Source organism: Nothobranchius furzeri, chromosome 11 (assembly GCF_043380555.1).
Source record: "Nothobranchius furzeri strain GRZ-AD chromosome 11, NfurGRZ-RIMD1, whole genome shotgun sequence".
Taxonomy (NCBI): domain Eukaryota; kingdom Metazoa; phylum Chordata; class Actinopteri; order Cyprinodontiformes; family Nothobranchiidae; genus Nothobranchius; species Nothobranchius furzeri.
This window is the reverse complement of record NC_091751.1, coordinates 22,941,219-22,963,750: the sequence shown is the minus strand read 5'-3', so window position 1 is coordinate 22,963,750 and position 22,532 is coordinate 22,941,219. Positions and strand designations below refer to the sequence as shown.

Genomic DNA, 22,532 nt, shown 5'->3' with positions numbered 1-22,532 from the left:
CAGAAAAACTTAAAAACAATGGCGGACAGTGAAGCGGGAGCTGTCGGAGAGGATTGCGCATATAAATGTAAGTATAAACTTGAAAACTGTCAGTTTAAGGACTTTTTGTGATACATGAACGTTATTTTAGTTAGAAATGTTACAGTAAAAGTGCTTGTATTGCGGTCTCGGCTCGTATGTTCGGCCGCGCTCGGTGTCGTACTTCTCCCGCTACGTTTCCCCCTGATTTTTAATAGAAGTTTGTATTTTAGGACCAAAAGAGAAAACCAGGGAATTTATTAAGCTTAGGGCGGAGATGGACCACATGATCACCGGAGCAAAGTATTCGGCGGCTGTGGCATGGAGGTACAATAACATCTCATATTTTAAAAACTCGTTTATTTTTTTCTGCGAAAACATGAAAGGAATAACCCGTTGTCCTCTTTTCTCTTCCTGTTTCTTTTCTTACATGTTTGTTAAGACTATTCTGGAGAAAATGGGCATCCAGGGGAAGGTGCCAGCGATGAGCTTCTGGGGCTGATCTGGGAGGACATGAGGCTGCAGAGGGAGGCAGAGCAGCAGAGAGCACAGGAGAGAAGGAAGAACTTTGACAGCTTTTTACTTTGCTAGAAAAAATGGTTAAGGAAGATTAAACATGTACATGTAAAAGAAATATCTAAATAAAATCTGTTCTGCATTAAACTCTTGAATTTTATTTTTGTTTACAAATGAGAATTGTTTACTAGAGGGTATCCCGCTGGGTCTTGAAAAGTCTTAAATGGTGATAAATCGGTTGTGGTCAAATGAAGACCCTTAGAAAGTATTAAAAACTATTATCACATCTTTGCTCAGGCTCAGCTAGTCTAAAGTATTTTCTCTGAATTAGCTCTCCAACAGTCAAGGAAATGATTAACCCCCAGAGACCCACGGTTGTAATATTACAACATCAGATTTAAGTCCACAAAAATAAACCTTCCCCATTTTTTTTCTTTTTAAAACCACATTTACATTGCTAATAGGTCCTATTGTTCAGTTCTGCAACACTATTGGCTGTTAAAATGTGTAAATAGGCCCGTTTATCTGGCCTCCTAGAACAACATGTGAAAGGTTAAAAAAATATTTTGCAGTTGTTTTCTAAATTTGGGTTTCTGGGGGTTAAAAAGCTAAATAAAACGTCGAGCTCCATCGTTTAAGGCTCCTTCTGCCCAGCGGTTCCACGGTTGCTAGGCGACGGAACGTTCGCCGAGGGAGTTCATGAAGGCTAGGCCTGTCCAAATTCACAGCCGTTAACATCCGGTCTACCCGGCCGACGGAGGACGCAGCCCACGTCGGCCGGGTGGGCTGGGTCCTTCGAAGGATGCAGACCCTGAATTGAGACACAGCCACTCAGGCTCACGACAGCATTGTGACATCATAATGTACCAGTTTACATCATAGCATACCTCTTAGCCAATAGCGGTGGCAGATTTAAATTAAAAAACAGTGCAGAGTTTTTACCTGACAATGGCACAACACTGACAGTTTTAGGCAGAACATTTAAATTTTAACTAAGATGCACTGAAGTGCCAAATTATTGATGATACGTGTCTGCAGCACGATTAGACACTCGTTTATTTAGTTTATCAGCAAAAAAAAGTTTATTTGGGGGTGACTTGCTCTTTAAATGCTTTTATTATGATTCTTAGTGGGCTTCCTAAACTTATTTTGGCGTGGCTTTTTCTGTCTTATTACTCATAGCAGCAAGTAAACATCACGTAAAACGTTGCCTCGTGAGTTCTGCATGCTGCCGTTTACGTGTTTTATGATCACAGCAATTAACCGGCTAAGCTGTATTTAATTTTTAAGCAATGGTTGATCAATTGTCAGATCACACATAAAAAGCACTTTGGATTGCTATTATCTGTCTCACCGAGACTACTTACGTGTAAATCTGTTATTTGTCCGTCCATCCATCCATTTTCATCCGCGTATCCGGAGTCGGGTTGCGGGGGCAGTAGCGTGACTTCCCTCTCCCCAGCCGCCGGAGCCAGCTCCTCCGGGTAAATCCCAAGGGGTTCCCCGGTCAGGTCCGGTGTTGTGCCGGTAAGAAGTCCGCTCCGACAGCTTCTGGCGTTTTTAAAAAGTATCCCAGGGGCACGGTAAGGGTCGGAGATGTTTAGTCTATTTAATTTCTTACTATATAAAACAATTTCTTCTGTTTTAAACTGTGAAGTAAACTCAGACGAAGTAAAATCCAAGCGGATCCCGTTCATGTTCATGGTTACATCCGTGTTTGTTTACCTTTTTTGCATGCCAAAATGGCGTCCACTAACTGAGAGTCACGTGGGATCCGGAGCTCTATTGTAAATGTAGAGGACTGAAACACTTACCTGTACGTATTCACGTCGAAGTTCCTTCACTCTGGCATTATTCCTTTGAAATGGAACCCTGTACAGTTGTTTCATTGTAATATGGTGCTTTGTCAAGATGCGTCTAATGGTGGTAATGCATACTGTATTTATATTGCCAAAACTCTGTCTATCTGCAATTATGTGACTCTGTAGCTGGTGGAGACAGATCGCATTATTTGCCCTGACCATGTCCACTAATGCAAGTTCTTGTTGTTCAGTAAATAGGCGTTGACGTCCACCGCCAGTAGGTCTTCTGATCATTCTGTAGAAAACAATGCAACCAGTATTTTGGAATCGTTTTGTTCTATTTTTCAGTACTATACAAACTGTATTGTACTGTATTTACTGTACTTGTATTACAGTACTGTAAAACATATCAAGACATGATTATATGTGTCACAACACAAGGAGCCACCCTTCAGTACAGTACTGGTGTAACAGTACATGTACGTTACATATACATGTAAGATGAGACAGTACTGTAAATACTCAAGCTACATTACTGTAGTAGAGGAATTGAAGACATACCTGTTTTCCTGTCTGAATGTCCTTATGATGGATGCGACCGTGAAACGGCTAAGATTGGGGTGGACTCTCTGTCCAGCTTACCTCATGGTCAGACCATGGTTTATGACATGGTCCACCACAGTTGCCCTAATGTCATCAGAAATTATGGTCCTTGCACGGCCTCTTCGTCCACGTCCTCCTCTTGCTCTGCCTCTAGCTCTCCCCCCTCCATGCTGGCAAGTTCTCCAAAATGGCTTAGCTAAGGCCTTTTTGTAGCTGACTGATTGGTGTTCAGTTTTGTTAGTAATTGTTTTCAGGTGTGTGTCTAATTGTTTTCAGTGACAGACTGTGTTTTGTATTTTGAATAGCTGTGTTTTCCCAATGGTACTGCGAGATTTACTTTTTGAACAAAGTGTCTTATGTATGAAATAGTGTGTTGTGAGCAGGAGCAAGTGTGTTGTAGAAAGGAGCTAGTGTTTTGCAAAATTGCAACCAAAGTGCAAAGCAGCACTTTTGTCTAAGGTTTGGTTACACTTTGTTTAAGGCAGAGCCACAACAACTTCAAGTTAGGTTCCTTTGGTTTTAGCATCTGTCAATCGTGTTTAAGCAAATGGCTAAAACTGTAAACAGATTTCAACAAATATTCATCGTATGTACCCATAATTCCTTGACCATGCACTTGGGAATACCCTCTTGGACTACTATCAGAATACAGCAACATGCCAGCATAGTGCTGATGGTGAGATGGGATCATAGTCTAAGCATGAGACCACTGTGGTCAGTCCTGATTCAAATTCTTGATAACCAAAACATGATGGTACACAATGGACCCACATCATGAAGTCACTGCCACCATGCTCCACCCAGGACCCTGATTACTTGCTCCCACCATGAAAAACCACCATGATGCAGAAGGTATGGCCCATGTTTTTCTACTCTGAAAATTGTGTGTGTGTGTGTGTGTGTGTGTGTGTGTGTGTGTGTGTGTGTGTGTGTGTGTGTGTGTGTGTGTGTGTGTGTGTGTGTGTGTGTGAGAGTCATCAGAAGAAACAGACATTCCCCGAGTGCCCGGTCTGTCTGCTTTGTCGCTCAGGACTGGTCAGATCCTTCCTCATCTTCCTCCCATAATGAGATTAATGCTGTGACCCTTCAGCTTTGACTAATCCCTCAACAGTTACTGCTTCTTCTACACACTCTCCCAAAAGAAACACACAAGTCAAAAAACTCAAGAACCTGGTCCACTGTACGTGTAGATTCTCAGTCGTCCAGGGCATGATGACAGAAGGTTTAGTTGGAAACAACTGGACTTTTCCTGTTTTCCTAGCACTGAACTGGACGAGGGGCAAAATGTCTTCAAGGAAAACAAGCAAAAGCTCTTCAAGACTGGTCCACAGTAGATTCAGTTGGTGAAAGTTGTTGCATCAAGATCTGAGTGAAGAAAGCTCGTGAGCAACTGAAGTCTTTTTATTCTGCTAACAAACGTTTTCCTACCAACCACGAAACTAGATCCTTGGGTGGTCAGTGCAACAGATGTTTGTTTGTAGGTAGCAGGCTTGTTAAATAGTGTAAAACTATAAAAATGAGGTAGAGCAGGTGAGCACATTATGGATTTAGAATCTTTAAAGAAACACTCAAAACCAAAGTGAGCGGTCTGCTGAGAACAGACTGGTTATTTGACAAAGCAGATAGGATCAAAGTTGCTAAAATCTGATTTTTTTCCCCATCCATTTGCTTTCCCAAGGTCAGGTGACAAAGGTAGCCCCGGCATTCCACGAAATGCATAAGTGACGTATAACATAATAGATGTGCTTTCCCTGCAAGCTCCCTTCTCACTGGGAGCATTTCAGATGCAAAACAGCTGCAAAGGCGTTTCACGCAGCTGGTCACGCGAGGTCACAACGTGACAGGAGGATGGCTAGACTACGTGTGATTTTCTTATTTCGCATGATAACAAGCAAAATAAAAGATGGCAGCATGCATCCAAAAAGATCAGTGCTTTATTTACTGTTCTGTTCACCCCGGCTACGGAGGCTTTACAGGTAATTAAGCACCTTTTAAAAATCAGAATCAGAATCAAAATTGCTGTGATACTTGGTGCAAAAACAGATCGGGTAGGCAAACATAGGAAGTAAGAATATCATCATGATGAAATAATATTATAAAGGGGTGATAATTAGATAAATGGCTACTATGTTCAGGTCAGTGTAGGTGCTGATCAGAGCGGAACAGGTCAGGTACAAACACAACACAGGGTCATGTGACTGAAACTAAGTGATTGGAGTGGGCAGTCCTATAAAGTCCAACAGCAGAGGGGGAGAAACTGTTCTTGTGGGGAGAGGTTCTGGTCCGAATGGATCTGAGACTCCTCCAAGATGGGAGCAAGTCAAAAAGACTGTCCAGGATGACACAGGTCAGCTGTTTTCTGACCAGCACACCTCAGAGTCTTGGAGGTGTGCTGGTCCTGTACGGAGGGAAGTTTGCACCCAATGACTTTCTCAGCAGAGCGCACAACATGCTGCAGCCTCTTCTTGTCCTGGTGGTGGCTCCAGCGTACCACACTGAAGAGGTGAGGATGGACTCGATGACTGCGGTGTAGAACTGCCTCATCGACTGTACTGATAGGTTGAATTTCTTCAGCTGCCTCAGGAAGTTCATCCTCTGCTGGTCCTTTTTATGACTGAGGTGATGGTGGGCTCCCACTGGAGGTATTGAGTGATGGTGGTGTGCAGAAATGAGTCCACCATCGTCATGGGAGTGTCAGACATGGCTTTGGGGGGAGTGGGGCTGTCTGCTTCCTAAAGTCCACAAGAACCTCTTCTGTCTTCTGGGTATTTAGCACCAGGTTGTTGTGGCTGCACCAGGACACCAGCTGTTCGACCTCCATTTTTGTAGGCAGACTCATCCCGTCCGAGATGAGTCCAATGATGATGGTAAGCAACATAGAAACATAGAAATAGAAGCACACTGTTCAGTCGGGCAACAGCACCTTTTGTTTGGAGCACCACGGCAACCTTGAAACACCAAAGCCAATATCAATGATCTACTTCTTTGAAAAAGCCGTCTGTGTTTCATGTGAAAGAGAACTACAATCCCAAGCAGATCTGACTGTCTGAGCACAATTTGTGTTAACGTAACTCTCGCACGTTCTCCAGACCAACCAAATTCTTCTATTTCAACATACCAATGTCCAGCCAATCACGTAGTGCGACGACGTTGGTAGGCGCAGGGCCTTGAGCAGATCTGGTAACTATGTGTAAGTATAGTAGGTATGCCACTTGGCTCCTACTTAGAAAGTTAGAAGGTTTAAACATTTTTATGAGGGGATCTGGGTTTCTCCACTATCCTCAAGTTGTTAATAGCCTATTGCTGGAATGAATGATAGTTCACTTCACACATGAATGAACTTCATTTATTCCTAAAAATATATCATGCTGACATCTAGTGTTTGGGTCATTTTATATTTCCGAAGATTTTCGCCAGGAAGACTTGTTCAGATGGATCCGATCTTAATCAGGGCTCCAGATCAGGCTGGACTGACCAAAGGTAATATTTTTCAGCTTGATACTGTGTGCCAGATTAAAGAGGGGCAGGTCACAAATGGTAGCCCCACATTTAAGCCCTGCTATAACTGCTGACTCGTGTTTCTGAAGGATTTCCTTGCAGCCCTTAAAAATAAAAATCCTCACACGGCTGTCTGGGCCTATCAGTCGGCTAATGTTTAAAGCTGGCCATCAGTCGGATCTAAAATAAAAGACTGAGAGGAGGGTAAAGTGTGTTGGCCTGGTGGAGAGCTCCATTAAATCCTCGGAAGTCTTTCCCTCTTTGTGCTATCATGCTAAATATAGGAGGTATTAGATGTCAGGTGTGCTGTAACAACCCGAGGTCCGAGGGTCAGGCTTTCCTCGGGCCATGCATGGAGCTGTGTTGCCTTGCTGAGTTTACTTAGTCATTTAAAAATGTCTTTCTTACCATCGTAGAATAGCCCCTGTTTAGTCTTGCAGGACTGATGAGCTGATGGTTAGTCTGAAACCACCATGACCAAACTGTATTGCTGCCATCTTAAAACGAGCCTGGCCTGCCAGACTCGTCCTCTGTTTAATGAGAACTACCCATTGCTTGCAATAAGGAAGAAGCATGGGGCTGGCTGGTCAGCCTATCTTAAAACAGCACCAAGCTCCAAAATGGAGGTCATTTAAAAGGTTTTATAGAGCTATTTATTTTGCATTACACTGTAAATGTTGGCAGCAATAATGAGAAATCGTCCCAGGACGTTACCCTAGATACCCAAGAAGAGTTACAATTGGCTGCTGCTGGTTCTTGCATGTAACCATGAAATTCTTTGGAAAAGTAAAAAACAAAAATATTTTAAAACATAATCAGAAGAAAATATTTATATGTCAAATACACTAAAGTGCATTCATTGTTCCAGTGCTTGCAGAACTCAGTCAAGCACACAGAAACAATCATGTCTGCAGCAGGTCAACATTCCTGCAGAAAATTAGGGTTTGAACAGAAATTCTACTCATAAAAATCCATTTATAACTGTTATTTAGTTTTTTTAGTTTTTTATTCAGACAACATCTTAAAACTAGGAATGCAGCGATACCACTTTTGTCCAAACCGATACCGATACTTGGATCTGAGTACTCGCCAATACCGATTACTGATACTTCTACCACACAAAAAAATGCTATGAATTGCAATACAGGTTTTATTTTCTTCTCTGCTTTCAACAGGAAAAGATTGTGAGGTAGATAAAAAGTTAAATATGTTAATAGAAATGATCACAAAACTAAAATATTAGGTGAACAAAAATGACAAGTTACAGTGAAGCCACTGTCAAGCAACTGCATTGGTACCGGTTAACTTTTACCGATATCGATACTGGTGCCGATATCTGTATCGGCACCGCTACTTTAAACTGTTTATTGGTCATTTTAGGTGAGAAGCACTTGAATCAACATTCTCAGCAGGTGCAGAGATGTAAAATAACTCCCACAAAACCAACCCTGATTACTGAGTTTTGACTTGCAAATTAAATTATTGCTCAGAGTTTATTCTCTCCAGTTTTACACATGTTGTTATTGAATATGTTAAAGTGGACACCAGCAGTTAGGGATGCTGTCAAGCTTAAGAAAGGGTCCTGTCAGGTCTTTTTGGCCTGTGGGACTCCAGAGGCAGCTGACGGGTACCGGCAGTCCAAGCAGAAAGCAGCTCGGGTGGTCGATAAGGCAAAAACCCGGGCATGGGAGGAGTTCGGTGAGACCATGGAGCAAGACTTCCGTACGGCTTCGAGGAGATTCTGGTCCGTCATCCGGTGCCTCGTGGGGGGGGGGGGGGGGGTGCTACTAACACTATCTATAGTGGGGACGGTGTGCTGCTGACCTCTTCTCAGGACGTTGTTTATCGGTGGGCAGAATACTTCAAAGACCTCCTCAGTCCCACTGACACGTCTTCCATTGAGGAAGCAGAGTCTGGGGACTTTGGGTTGGCCTCTCAAATCTCTGGTGATGAGGTCACTGAGGTGGTTTAAAAGTTCCTCTGTGGCAAGGCTCCAGGGGTGGATGAGATATGCCTGGAGTTCCTTGAGGCTCTGGATGCTGTGGGGCTGCGTTGGCTGACGCGGCTCTGCAATATAGCATGGACATCGGGGGCAGTCCCACTGGACTGGCAGACCGAGGTGGTGGTCCCTTTATTTAAAAAGGGGGACCGCAGGGTGTGTTCCAACTACAGGGGATCACACTCCTCAGCCTTCCTGGTAAGGTCTATTCAGGGGTTCTGGAGAGGAGGGTCCGTCGGATTGTTGAACCTCAGATTCAGGAGGAGCAATGTGGTTTTCGTCCTGGCCGTCAGAGCCGTGTCCAGGACTTTTAAAATGGGGTGGCTATGTGGGGCACTTGTTTATTCATGGGTGGCACCAATGGTTATGCTTATTTATTTACACAAATCATTTATTTATTTACTTTCTATTGAAATTTTGAGTTTCACATTGCACAATCACCATTTTTTCCCCGCTCTTCATCTTCTAGTTTTGTGGTGGTTAGCAAGTCACTTCTTGTTGCATTACTGCCACCAACTGGAATTGCGTGGGACTCTAAATACTATGTATGTGAATATGAAAAAATATTAAATAATATTAATACTACATGCCTGGGCTAGAAAACAAGGTGAAAGGTGCATGCAACCACACACTATTCTGGAGCCTATTCTGGAGCCTTTTGTCGTCAATGTAAAGTCAATTTAAACTGGAACTTAGTGGGGTGGCACCTGGGGTGGCCGATCAGATTCTAAGGGTGGCATGTGCTACCCCAGGCCACTCCCTGGGCACTCCCCTGCTGGTCCTGGAACACTTGACCAGCTCTATACCCTTAGGAGGATCCTGGAGGGTGCGTGGGAATTTGCCCAACCAGTCTACCTGTGTTTTGTGGGTTTGGAGAAGGCGTTTGACCGCATCCCTCGGGGGGCCCTGTGGGGGGTACTCCAGGAGTATGAGGTACCAGGCCCTCTGATACAGGATGTTAGGTCCCTGTATGACCGGTGTCAGAGCTTGGTCTGCAAGTCGGGCTCGTTCCCAGTGAGAGTTGGACTCTGCCAAGGCTGCCCTTTGTCACCGATTCTGTTCATAAGCTTTATGGACAGGATTTCTAGGTGCAGCCAAGGTGTGGAGGGCATCCGTTTTGGTGGTCTGAGTATCAGGTCTCTGCTTTTTGCAGATGATGTGGTCCTATTGGCTTCATCAGAACGTGATCTTCAGCTTTCGCTGGAGCGGTTCGCAGCCGAGTGTGAAGCAGCTGGGATGAGAATCAGCTCCTCTAAATCTGAGACCATGGTCTTGATTTGGAAAAGGATAGAATGCCTTCTCCGGGTCAGGGATGAGGTCCTGCCCCAAGTGGAGGAGTTTAAGTGTCTCGGGGTCTTGTTCATGAGTGAGGGAAAACTGGAGCGTGAGATCGATAGGTGGATTGGTGCTGCATCTGCAGTGATGCGGGCGTTATACCGGTCTGTCGTGGTGAAGAGAGAGCTGAGTCAGAAGGCGAAGCTCTCGATTTACCGGTCGATCTACGTTCCTACCCTCACCTATGGTCATAAGCTTTGGGTAGTGACCAAAAGAACGAGATCGCGGATACAAGCGGCCGAAATGAGTTTTCTCCGAAGAGTGGCTGGGCTCTCCCTTAGAGATAGGGTGAGAAGCTCGGTCATTCGGGACGGGCTTGGAGTAGAACCGCTGCTCCTCCACATCGAGAGGAGCCAGTTGAGGTGACTTGGGCATCTGGTCAGGATGTCTCCTGGACGCCTCCCTGGTGAGATTTTCCGAGCACGTCCAACTGGGAGGAGAGCTAAAGGCAGACCCAGTGGAGTGACTATGTCTCTCACCTGGCCAGGGAACGCCTTGGGATTTCTCCGGAGGTGCTGGCCCAAGTGGCTGGGGAGGGGGAAGTCTGGGCCTGTCGCCTTAGGCTACTGCCCCCGCGACCTGACTCCGGATAAGCGGATGAAAATGGTTGGATGGATGGATGGATAAGTTAAAGTTTAACAGTCCAGCTTCAAAAAAGAAGATGCAGTAAATAATCAAGTAAATTTATTTATATAGCACTTATCAGACAGAATCACAAAGTGCTTCACATAGATCAAAACTAAATTAAACAAAGTCATGAAATTATGTCAAAACAGAAATAGATGAACATCAGAATTAAATAGTCATAAAATTATAACATTTCATAAACAAATGAAAGATGATTACAGATTTGAGTTAAAAATAAGAAAATCAAAGATTTAGGTAACAGCAGCTTTAAATAAAAGGGTCTTTAGCTGTTTTTTAAAAGTGTCCAGACTGTCGATGCTACATAAGGATAAAGGAAGATCATTCCAAAGTCGGGGTGCAACAGTCTGGATGAGGCGATCACCTCAACTTTTGTATCTGGTCTTTGAAACTTCTAGAAGGTTCTGGCGTGTGGACCTGAGGGCTCGGGTTGGAGCAAAAGGCTTCAACAGTTCAGTAATATAGGAAGGAGCTTGACCACATAGAGCATTGATGGTTATAGTCAGGATCCTAAAGTTAATGGGTAACCAGTGCAGAGACATTAGAATAGGAGTGATGTGAGCTCTTGTTTGTTCAAGTTAGGAGCCTCGCTGCAGAATTCTGGACCAACTGAAGGTGGTCAAGGGCTTTTGTTGCATAGAAAGCACTATTAGTACAAGCCATATAAAGTACAATCTTGTACTGCAAATATGTGGTTCCAGTTTATAGTACAACAGCAAGAGCCCACACGCCAGCCTTAGGGTGATTTACATTTTACGTGCAGATGTTCCAATATTTTATCAAAATTTGCTTTGTAGAGATGATGTTTTCCCATCGAGATGAAACCTCAGTCTCAATATGTAATGACCAGAACTTCAGGACCCGTGAAGACATCAAACACAGTTAGACGATTTAACAGTGTTTATTAGCCTGAAGCTAAGAGGAGGTGTTACCGGAGTAAAGCTCAGGTAAAGGCAGAGTCGAAGGCAGGCGTGGGTCGGAACCAGGTAGAGACGAAGCAGGTACAAGGAGCAGGCAAGAGATGTGGTCGAAGACAGGCGAGGGTCGTGGAGGGGTAGGCAGAGTTCTTGGCGAGGGTCAGGCATGAAAACGAGGTCAGGAGGCTATGATCAGGCAGGATGAAAAAGGCTGGAAATTTTACAAGCAGGAGCGTTCAATAATCTGGCCGAGTGCTGGTGGTTGACTGTGAAATATATAGCTGGTGAGGCAGGTGTGTTGCATGAGCTTGATGAGGGGACCAGGTGTGATGCATGAGGGCTGATGAGATGAATGATGGTGCATGGAGGTCAGGGCATGGCAGGATCATGACACTCTAAAGTGATGACATCCAGGATTATCGATCTCCATAGTTAAGGTGATGGTGGTTGTCCTCTGATCCATTTAGTCTATATATAGTTTTCCTGGCCGCCATGAGAAGAAATCCTCGTCTTTTAATGAGTAGGGTAGTATCCCCAACAGACACAATAAAGGACAGGGCTCTGTCTGCTTTCCAGTCACTTATAAGTGTTTTGTAGTGAATGTCAAGAAATGTCCTAGTCCTTGCAGGATTGGTCCCTTTTTTATGCTGGTAATGCTCCCATGGATCAATTCTGCATTTGGGTAAAAGATGATTCTAGCAAAGGCTTTGTCATCTGGACAATCAATGATCAGATCAGTTGAAAACAAACAATAAACAATCTTTAACGAGATTTGTATTTTATTATTGCATACCCGTTGTTAACGTAGGCACTGATAGAGGCCCATTTATGCTCCTGCAGGTTTTTCAGCCAGTTGAGTCATTTTAGTAACTGAGTTGCAGTTCCTTTTATGCAAGCACAGATCTGTGGAGAGGCATGAGAAAATAAGCACTCCATCAAGTAGCTGCAAGCTCATATTTCTAATATTTCAGCCTGATGTCAAACGGAGTGAAAAGTAAAAGTTGGCAGGCAGCGACGGTGAGACCAGTAAGGACAGCGTGGTTGTTTTGTGACTCTATTTTTTTTTGTCTGTTGGTCTTGGCCAACAGCGTGACCGCTGGAGGCTGCAGATGACGGCACGGACCTCATGAGCTCAGTGTGTGTGTGTGTGTGTGTGTGTGTGTGTGTGTGTGTGTGTGTGTGTGTGTGTGTGTGTGTGTGTGTGTGTGTGAGAGAGAGACTGATGAATCTAAATAATAGGAACCTACGGCCTTTAAATTTAATGGAGGACAAAAGGAAATTGACAACGTTTAAAAAATCCATCCACAATGCTAAAGACATAACAAAACAGGTTTTATATTAATAACTGAAAGGTTGAGAAGGTTGGTCTCAAGTGGTTTACATTCTCCGAAAATATAAATGAATAAATGAAACAATTCCTTACAGAAATCACCAGCTGTCTCCTTGAGCTTAAAAAGAAGGTGTACGGCTGTGAATGTAGCTCAAAAAGCAGATGTCCTCAGGACGCAGGCTACCGTCAGCGTAAACATGCAAACACATACAAATGCATATGGCTAAAAATCCAGAACATCCGCACACTGTGTGAGACCAGAATGTGACCTTTGACCCTGCCATGTACTCCCTGGCATCTCGGTACCCGTCCAAAAGCCTCCAAACAGAAATAGTCCTGCTTTATTACAGGCACCATGTGTCTCCGCAGAGCGGAGCCCCACCGCTCAACACAAACACATAGATGTCAACAAAGCCACGCTAAGACTTCGGACTACAGTTAAAACATTTTCATCAAAACAGAAACAGACGAAGGGTAAACTTGTTTCTGCCATAGATGTTGAATCATGCAAAAACTAAATGATTAACATTTACATCACAATCAGTTTTGCATTGCACTGTTTAGCCATCATTGTCATTTCCTGGTGTATTTCCTCCTCTTTTATTATTGAAGCAGATTCATTTTGGATCCGTTTTTAAACTCAACTGACTTGCTGTCTGTTCCTGCTTTGTGTCTGAAGCTACATCAGTGCATCATTAGACAGGGAACCTGAGTGCCACCAGGCATAAACACAACCTGTGTTGCTCCGTCCCACATTTAAATGTGCACGTGTGAAACAATTCCCCACTGTTCTCCCTCACACTCCCCCACTCTCTTTGTCGTTTAGGCTTACTTACATCTCGTCTGTCCTTGTCACTTCTCACGCTCGGCACTGGTGTCATTGTGAACTAATTGGGTTCACTGAGCATGTGCAGTGATGGCGTGTTGCAGACTGCAGGAAAAATGGCCAACAAATAAAGTAATCACTGACAACAGGTGTGTGTTAGCTGTGTGTGAGTCTGTCCTCCTTTACAATGAGAGCTGATGAATATATAATGTGAAGTAATAAAGTTGTTTGACCTCACAGATGAGAGGAATCTAAGAATCAGATGAGTTAGACACACAAACACAGCAGAGACAGAAGGTGAAACCAGAGCAGAGGAAACAAAGAGGCTACTGGAGGATATGTGCTGCTCGCTGAGTGGATTACCTGAGTCAAATCCCTCCCTGACTCATTCTCTGATCACACACTCTCTCTCTCTCTCTCTCTCTCTCGTGTGTGTGTGTGTGTGTGTGTGTGTGTGTGTGTGTGTGTGTGTGTGTGTGTGTGACTCAGTGATTTATGACATAAGTATAAGTGGGTTATGTTTGAGTCAGAGCATTTGCAGCTAGCAAAGAAATCTGAAACTGTTTGTTTGGGGGGGAGTGAGAGAAAGAGGGAAAGGGGAGGGGAGAGAGGGAGAGCGTGAGAGAGAGGGAGAGAGAGAGGGGGGAGAAGGAGAGAGAGAGGCGAGAGAGAGGGAGAGTGGGAGAGAGCGAGAGAAGGAGAGAGAGAAAGGGAGAGAAAGGGAGAGAGAGGGAGAGAGAGAGAGAGCGAGAGCGTGAGAGAGGGAGGGGGGAGAGAGAGAGAGGGAGAAAAAGGGAGATAGAGTGAGAGAGAGACAGAGAGAGAGAGAGAGAGAGAGAGCGTGAGAGAGAGGGAGAGAGGGGGGAGGGAGGGAGAGAAAGGGAGAAAAGGGAGATAGAGTGAGAGAGAGAGACAGAGAGAGAGAGAGAGAGTGTGAGAGAGAGGGGGGGGAGAGGGAGAGAAAGGGAGAAAAAGGGAGATAGAATGAGAGAGAGACAGAGCAAGAGGTGAGAGAGAGGGAGAGGGGGGGGAGGGAGAGAGAGAAAGGGAGAAAAGGGGAGAGAGAGTGAGAGAGAGACAGAGCAAGAGGTGAGAGAGAGGGAGAGAGAGAGAGACAGAGAGAGAGAGACAGAGCAAGAGGTGAGAGAGAGGGAGAGAGAGAGAGAGACAGAGAGAGAGAGAGAGTGTGAGAGAGGGGGGAGAGAGGGAGAAAAAGGGAGATAGAGTGAGAGAGAGACAGAGAGAGAGGTGAGAGAGAGGGAGAGAGAGAGAGACAGAGAGAGAGAGACAGAGCAAGAGGTGAGAGAGAGGGAGAGAGAGAGAGAGACAGAGAGAGAGAGACAGAGCAAGAGGTGAGAGAGGGAGAGAAAGGGAGAAAAAGGGAGATAGAATGAGAGAGAGACAGAGCAAGAGGTGAGAGAGAGGGAGAGAGGGGGGGAGGGAGAGAGAGAAAGGGAGAAAAAGGGAGATAGAGTGAGAGAGAGACAGAGCAAGAGGTGAGAGAGAGGGAGAGAGAGAGAGAGACAGAGAGAGAGAGAGAGTGTGAGAGAGGGGGGAGAGAGGGAGAAAAAGGGAGATAGAGTGAGAGAGAGACAGAGCAAGAGGTGAAAGAGAGGGAGAGGGGGGGAGGGAGAGAGAGAAAGGGAGAAAAAGGAAGAGAGAGTGAGACAGAGAGAGAGAGAGAGAGAGAGAGAGAGAGAGAGAGAGAGAGAGAGAGAGAGAGAGAGAGAAGGAGAGGGAAATCAAGACTGATAAAGCCTTTCTAAGCTAATAAATGCAGAAAATGTCAGAAAATTAAATGACCATGAAAGTTTCATTAGAATTTTCTGTAACTAATTCTTGGAGTATTTTTTGACGAACAGACAGTCAGACAGACAGACAGTCAGACAGACAGACAGACAGTCAGACAGACAGACAGTCAGGCAGACAGACAGACAGTCAGGCAGACAGACAGACGGGGCTGATTTTAAACCAGGTTCTTGTGTGATCACACATACTCTGTGACTGAGCTAAAACTGTAAAACAGCCATTTTTTGTGGTTGCTAATGTTGATTTGTCGTGGAAACCGCGTTACATTCATTCGACTCCAAACGCTAATCAGCATCTTAAGGGTCTGTCTGAGATTTAGCTCGAGATATTTGCTAAGAAATGAGCTCATGCACAAACAGGAACAGACAGAACTTTATCAAACACCTTTTGTTTTCAAACAAATTTAACAATTAAAATTTGTCCCTGGGCTTCTGCTTTGGAATTTCATCATCTCCTCACCTGTAAGTGACAAAACCTCTGACGTATCTCCCGGAGCAGCTGACCCACTTCTTCAGCCTGGTCTGGCAGGTGCATTTCCTCCTTGCTTTGTTTTTCCCTTGTGTCCCCTCCCTAAGTGATTTACCATTTCCCTGGAAACCCTTCCTCTCCCCGTTCCTTTCCACACGTCCCCTTAAACCCATCATCTCTACAACCCCACGGCCAAATAAGAAGCCAAGTGTGCGTTCTGCATGTTTAGCTTGTGGTAACTGTAATGTTTTATTGCATTATATAATAGCTCCAAAATGATTAAAACAGACCAGCCAGAGGTTTGTGGCAGCACACTCTGGTGCGTATGTGAACGAGCCCAGACGGAACGCTCAGATGCTCGTATGATGGTGTATTTCTTATTTTCTTACAGTAATCCCACACAGGCTCAGGAGAGCAACCTCAAACAGCGACGTGCTGAGCCACAGCGCAACAGTTGGACTTCTTATGTTTGTCAGCATAACCGGAGCCTGGGGAAAACCCTGCCATGTCCACAAATAGCACCCACCACAGAGCAGAAACCAACCAATAGAGAAAATAAATACCCGATGGAAAGAAAGGGGTTGCAATGATTGGTCGGATTTGAATAAGAACAAAACGTAATGATAAAGTTTTAGTAAAAAAACTGTGAAACATATTTATTTTGAATGTGAAATCTTTATCAGCTGATGCAACAAATCAAAGAAACAGCAGCCTCTTTATTGTGCCAACCACACTCGTCTTTGTTGTGTGTGGCTTTAGCCTAAAGAACCGGCAATGTTAGCCCAGTTTTAGGTGCTCTTTGAGAACGAGTCCATGTGGCCATCACATGATGATTTATCTCAGAATAATCTAGTAATTATTTTATTTCAGTAGAGATCAAGCCTTCAGGTCCATCTATTTGCCTCATTTTCTCAGAATGGACACAGGTGCTCGCTTCATTTTAGCTAACATTACGTTATGACTACAAAAATCTCTAATCAGAGCAAAGATTAGCAAAATCTCAAAAATTGATTGTGATATCAGGAGCAACTGTAGTATCAACACTAGGTGATTAGTTGTATCTACACCTCAAATTCAACTGTACAAAAACAATGTATTAGCAAAGAGTGCATTCGGTTTGGATGATAATCTCGATCGTGGTGGTATTTCGTCGTTGTCTTCTTCCACCTATCCGGGTCGGGTCGCGAGGGCAGCATCCCAACTAGGGAGTTCCAGACCGTCCTCTCTCCGGCCTTCTCCACCAGCACCTCTGGTAGGACCCCAAGGTGTTCCTGGGCCATTACGGTGATGTACTTTCTCCAATGTGTCCTGGGTCGACCAGGGGGCCTCCTGCCGGCAGGACATGCCTGAAACACCTGCCTGGGGAGTTGTCCAGGAGGCATCCTAACAAGATGCCCAGACCACCTCAAATAACTCCTTTCAATATGGAGGAGCAGCGGCTCAACTCTGAGTTTCTCCCAAATGTCCGAGCTCCTCACCCTGTCCCTAAGGCTGAGCCCAGCCACCTCGCGGAGAAAACTCATTTCAGCCGCTTGTATCAGCGATCTTGTTCTTTCGGTCATTACCCAAAGCTCGGAAATTAATAACAATAAATATTTTATTCTGTCAAAGTTCGCCATAATTTGATCCATTTAGGGGACCAGGAGAGCTGCTGTGTGACATAAAAAGCGGTATTCAATCGCCAGAAGAAGTGCGTTTTTTTTTACAGTGCTCTGTGTGAAAATAAAGTGCTGTGAATTATGCCGTTGTGGGGGATTTCCACAGCATTTTTCAACATTGACAGTTTAGAACCGATTCATCAGCAACTCTTCCAATTTCACTAATGTCAGTTATTTTGGCGACATCTGCCAGTGCCATTTCCTACTGAGTTACCGGTCTACCAGGCCTTTCCAAGTACCTGGGCATCAGTAGCTCAACAGGTTGAGCGGGTTGTCCAGTAATCAGAAGGTTGCAGGTTCAATCCCAGCTCTGGATAGAGAATTCTGCTGATGTGTCTTTGGGCAAGACACTTAACCTGGTGGTTGGAGGGACCGGTGGCACCTGTGCTCGGCAGCCTCGCCTCTGTCAGTGCGCCCCAGGGCAGCTGTGGCTACATCATAGCTCATCACCATCAGTGTGTGAATGGATGAATGATACACTGTAGTGTAAAGCGCTTTGGAGTCCTTACTCTGAGAGGCGCTATACAAGTGCGGGTCGTTTATCATTTACCTTCCCCTGTTAAGGTACTCCGTTGGTTCGTGAGATGTCCAGGAAAATGGTCCTTTAGGGCCAGTCCAGTGAAAATAGAGATGCACGTGCAGCATAATTTCGATAAAATTACCTGAAATTCTGATAATGGAAATAGGTGTATTGTGTCTTGAGACGTAGAACTCCAACACCTAAGGGGAAAATGAGCAAAACTCTGTGGACAGCTGATTGGATGTTGTAAAAACTTTTTCCTAGTTCATAAAGTTGGCAGAAATACACTGTTTGGCAAAAAAAAAAAAAGTCGCTACCAAAAAAAAAAATTAAATAGGTCACACACTAATATTTCGCTGGAACGCCTTTAGGTTTACATACAACACACATTTGATGTGGTGTTGTTTCGGTAAGCTTCCGCAGTGTCACCAGAGTTATTTCCATCCAGTGTTGCATTAATGTTTCACCAAGATCTCGTATTGATGATGGTAGAGTCTGACCTCTGCACAAAGGCTTCTCCAGCACATTCCAAATATTTTCAGTGGGTTACGATCTGGACTCTGTGGTGATGTCATGGTCTGTGTCTGCATCTCCCCTCATGTGTCTCCTTGTGTCCTCTATTCGTTCTCTAGGTGCTCCTTTTGTGTCCTAGCGCCCTCATGTGTCATGTCTGCGTCTTCCTCATGTGTCTTCTGGTTTTCCCATTTTGCCCCTAGATCTCTAGCCCTCCAGGTGTCTCCAGTCTTTTCCTTTAGTTACAGCCTTTCATGATTTAGTATGTGTTTTCCCATCAGTGTTTATTATTTTTCTCCCCCCTCCCTTTGAATTGTAGTTATGTTTCCTGCTCTTTTGTATTAGGTTTATTCTTAGGTCAAGTTAGTTTCTCCCCTGATTAGTCATTGCCTTCACCTGGTCCTCCTCCCACACCCCACACACCTGCAGCTCATCTCCCTCTCATCCTCCCCGTGTATTTAAGCCCTTTCTTGTCTCAGTGTCTTGTCGGTCCATTGTTTGTATTCTGTCTGCGTTTGTTCGTGCTCTTTATGAGCTTTTTGTCTCATCCCCAGACTTTGTGCTCTAGGTGAGCAAAGTCTTTGGTCTTCGTGCTCTTGGAGAGCTTTGGGTGTCCTGTGCTCCAGGTCTTTGGACTTTAGGCTCGTTGTCTTGGATTTATTTTTGTTCATCCTCTAATAAAAGGATTTTTCCTTATATCTACTCCTGCCTCGTGTCCTCCTGGGTATCTGCATATTTGGGTCCTAAACGTACTTGAAACGTGACAGGTGACCAATCCATGTGTAAAATGATGTCTCATGCTTCCTGAACCACTCTTTCACTATTTGAGCTCGATGAATCCTGGCATTGTCATCTTGGAATATGCCTGTGTCATCAGGGAAGATGGAACAACCTGGTCATTCAGTATATTCAAGTAGTCAGCTGACATCATTCTTGGAGCACATCCTGTTGCTGAACCTAGATCTGACCACCTGCAGCAAGCCCAGATCATAGCACTGCCCCCACAGGCTTGTAGACACTAGGCATGATGGGTGCATCTCTTCATCTGCCTTCTCAAACAGACTAACATCTTTTCCACAACCACCAGATGGGTCTTTCCACATGATTGTTTAAGAAATGAGAAGCAACTCTTCTTCTTCTTCTTCTTCTTTTGCTTAGGCAGACTAGACTCCTAGGTGGTGTATTGCTGCCACAGCAACCGTCAGTTCACTCTCAAAGATGTTCACACCTTCATTTAAACACCGGCACAATGTAAAAAAGTCAGCAGTGCGCCCACACACCGACCATCCTCCACCCGCAACAAGGTCCATAGACTAAACACCCTAACTCCTAACCCAATAACCCGAACAGGGCCCTCCTCTCGTCCAAGTAATCGGGACAATGTAGCAATACATGTCCCACCATTTCCAGCTCCCCACAGTGGCACAGACTGTCAGGGTGCTTCCCCACCAACAGGAGAACCCCCGCCCCCCGAAGACAGCTATGACAACGGAGTCTCTCCTCCTGCTAGGAAGGGCTGACCTGACTCTGCAGGTCATAAAAAGTCCTCCCAGTAACCCCAACGTTCCAAGAGGCCTGCCACAGGTCGTATGCCACCCGACCCACCGCCAAGCAGCATTCGTGCACACTCAACCCCACCTCCACATCCACCTCACACCAGAAGCAACTCATTGCACTAGTTGGGTTAAATAACCTGTTGCAGCTGAAAGATAATTACCCATGCTGTAATTATCCAATAGGAGGCTCCTACATGTTTGCTCGGTTAAATCCAGGTGGCGACTTTTGTTTTTTTGGCCAGGAGGCGTATAACAGCACCTCCTTAAATAAACTTCTGATTAGCTTTTTAACTAAGAGTTTGCAGGAGGCTGTCCCCTGTGGGCTTGAAACTGTCAGATTCCTGGAAGGCAGCTGAGCTACAGTAAAGATCCGTTTCGGTGAGTTCCTCTAACGCAGCTTCTATTGTCATGAGTTCTATCAGCACTTTCATATTTAATATCTCATCCACTCCTCTCTCCATCTCCCACAGTAGCAAGTAAAGCATGACACCTGTGGCCTCTTGAATGGACCTTAGCTGGTGATAAGGGTAGAAGAAAAACTGCATTCCTTCTCTCTGTGTTGAACAGATTAAGGCCTAGTCCACACGTAGCCGGGTTTTTTTTAAAAACGAGTATCCGCCCCTCCAAAAAGTTGCATCCACACCACCGCGTTTTAAAACAAACCTCTGTCCACACGTACCCGGATAAATACGTTGTTAAGGACATGCCAGACCTGTAGGCGGCAGTACTTCCCTCGTTCTTAACCTCGTCCTTCGTCTGTGGTCTTCTGCAAGGAGCAGTAATTCCGCTTGCAAAAACAAACAAGCGGAAAGCGCTTGGACAATTGATGGATCGGGTAGTGACAGAGCGCAGCTCTGAGGGTTTCCATGCTGTCGGCTAGTGTAAACACAGGTCGCACATGTGATGTCATCATTTTTTTGTCGCGGAAAGTGACGTTGTGGACCTTAAAACTCCGGTTTTGTCTGTCTACACACAGACACCCAAAACAGAGAAAACGCAGATCTTCAATTTGGCCGGAGTTTTTAAAAAGATCCGTTTTCGTGTGAAAAAACTCCATTTTTGTGTGGATGACAGGCCAAAACGTAGAAAAATATCTGCGTTTTGGCAGATCCCCGGCTACGTGTGGACAGGGTATAAATGACCGGTGGGAAACGTGTATTACAGGTAAATCTGTTATTTTTGTTGTTAATTTGATGCAAAATGTAAAAAATATTAACACAAATGCTGTATTTCTACAGAAGGTGTTTTAGTTAGTTGTGCAAAGATAAAAAATAGCAAACACTGAAAAAATATCTGGTTTAGTTAACTGAAAGAAATTAAAGCACAACTCTGAGCCAAACAAAATGTGTGAAGTTACAGAAAAAGCTGGACTAAAGTAGTAGATTGTAGGAAACGTCCATTCAGACAAAGACTAAAACAGTAGATTGAAAAGTAAATACTATCTGCAGGCCATAACTTGGTAGGGCTCATCTATTTCAATTATTTTTCTTAAGCATGCACTGAAATTATCTTTATTGTGGCCTGTCTTGGACACACATGCTGTATAATCAGCACCTTGATATGCCACACCTGTGAGGTGGGATGGATTACCTCAGTAAAGGAGAAGTGATCACTAGCACAGATTTAGACAGATTTGTGAATAATACTTTGGAGTAATGGGTCTTTGTGTTCAGCTCATGAAGATCGGAAGAAAAACCAAACGTGTTTTTGTTCAGTGTAAAGAGTATATGAAGATGTTTCATAAAAGGTGTGTGTGTGTGTGTCCAAATAAATTAAATCTTTGTGTGTGTGTGTATTTTAGAGACTTTGCTAGACAATCACAGATGTCTTTTACAGCTACTCCCTCTCTACTCATTCATTACCAAGCTTTATCTCCCAGACCCATAATGTTCTAACCAGGTCTTATCTCCCACCTCAGAGGGAACACCAGCACAGTCAGCTGATGTTAGAAACAGCTGTTTCTAACTCATTCTGCAGCATCTCAGCAACACACTACCATCACCACCACAGTGAGGCTATGGCTGCTTCTCAGCAACCCTGATTATGGTTACTTCTGTTGTACTGTCTAAAACCACCCTGCAGGAGCTAACGCTAGCATGAGCTAGCTAAGTCACAAAAAGATCCACGCTCTTAGACAAATATTATCACTAACAAGTCTAGCCGCAACAAAGGCAGGTCACCATCAGTCTGTGATTTCATAGCCTCTATTAGCTCCTTTAAACTAGCGTAGGCCACTTTGATGATCACTCTGGTATTAGCGCTTTTCTTTACCTCCAAAGGCATCACTCTCTTACTTTACTTCCTGGCTCCACCATGATGGCAACTAAAAAAGCAAAATTCTTCTTCTTCTGCTTTTTATTGATGGTCGGTGAACTTTAAAAAGTAACTGCTAGCCCTTAATTGGCTACCGGCACAGAAGTTTCTGGTCAGCAAAGGGCTACAGTGCTGTCCAATGAGAACTTGGTCAAGAACCAATGAAACCAGTTTGAAAGCAGTAGCTTATTGTGGTAAAAAAAATA

General features: G+C 44.5%; 1 protein-coding gene across 8 annotated transcripts in view; it reads right to left on the bottom strand.

The window, feature by feature from the left end:
• Nucleotides 1-22,532, bottom strand: part of fhod3a (formin homology 2 domain containing 3a) — a 96,096-nt gene that overhangs the window by 47,743 nt on the left and 25,821 nt on the right. The window lies entirely within an intron of this gene.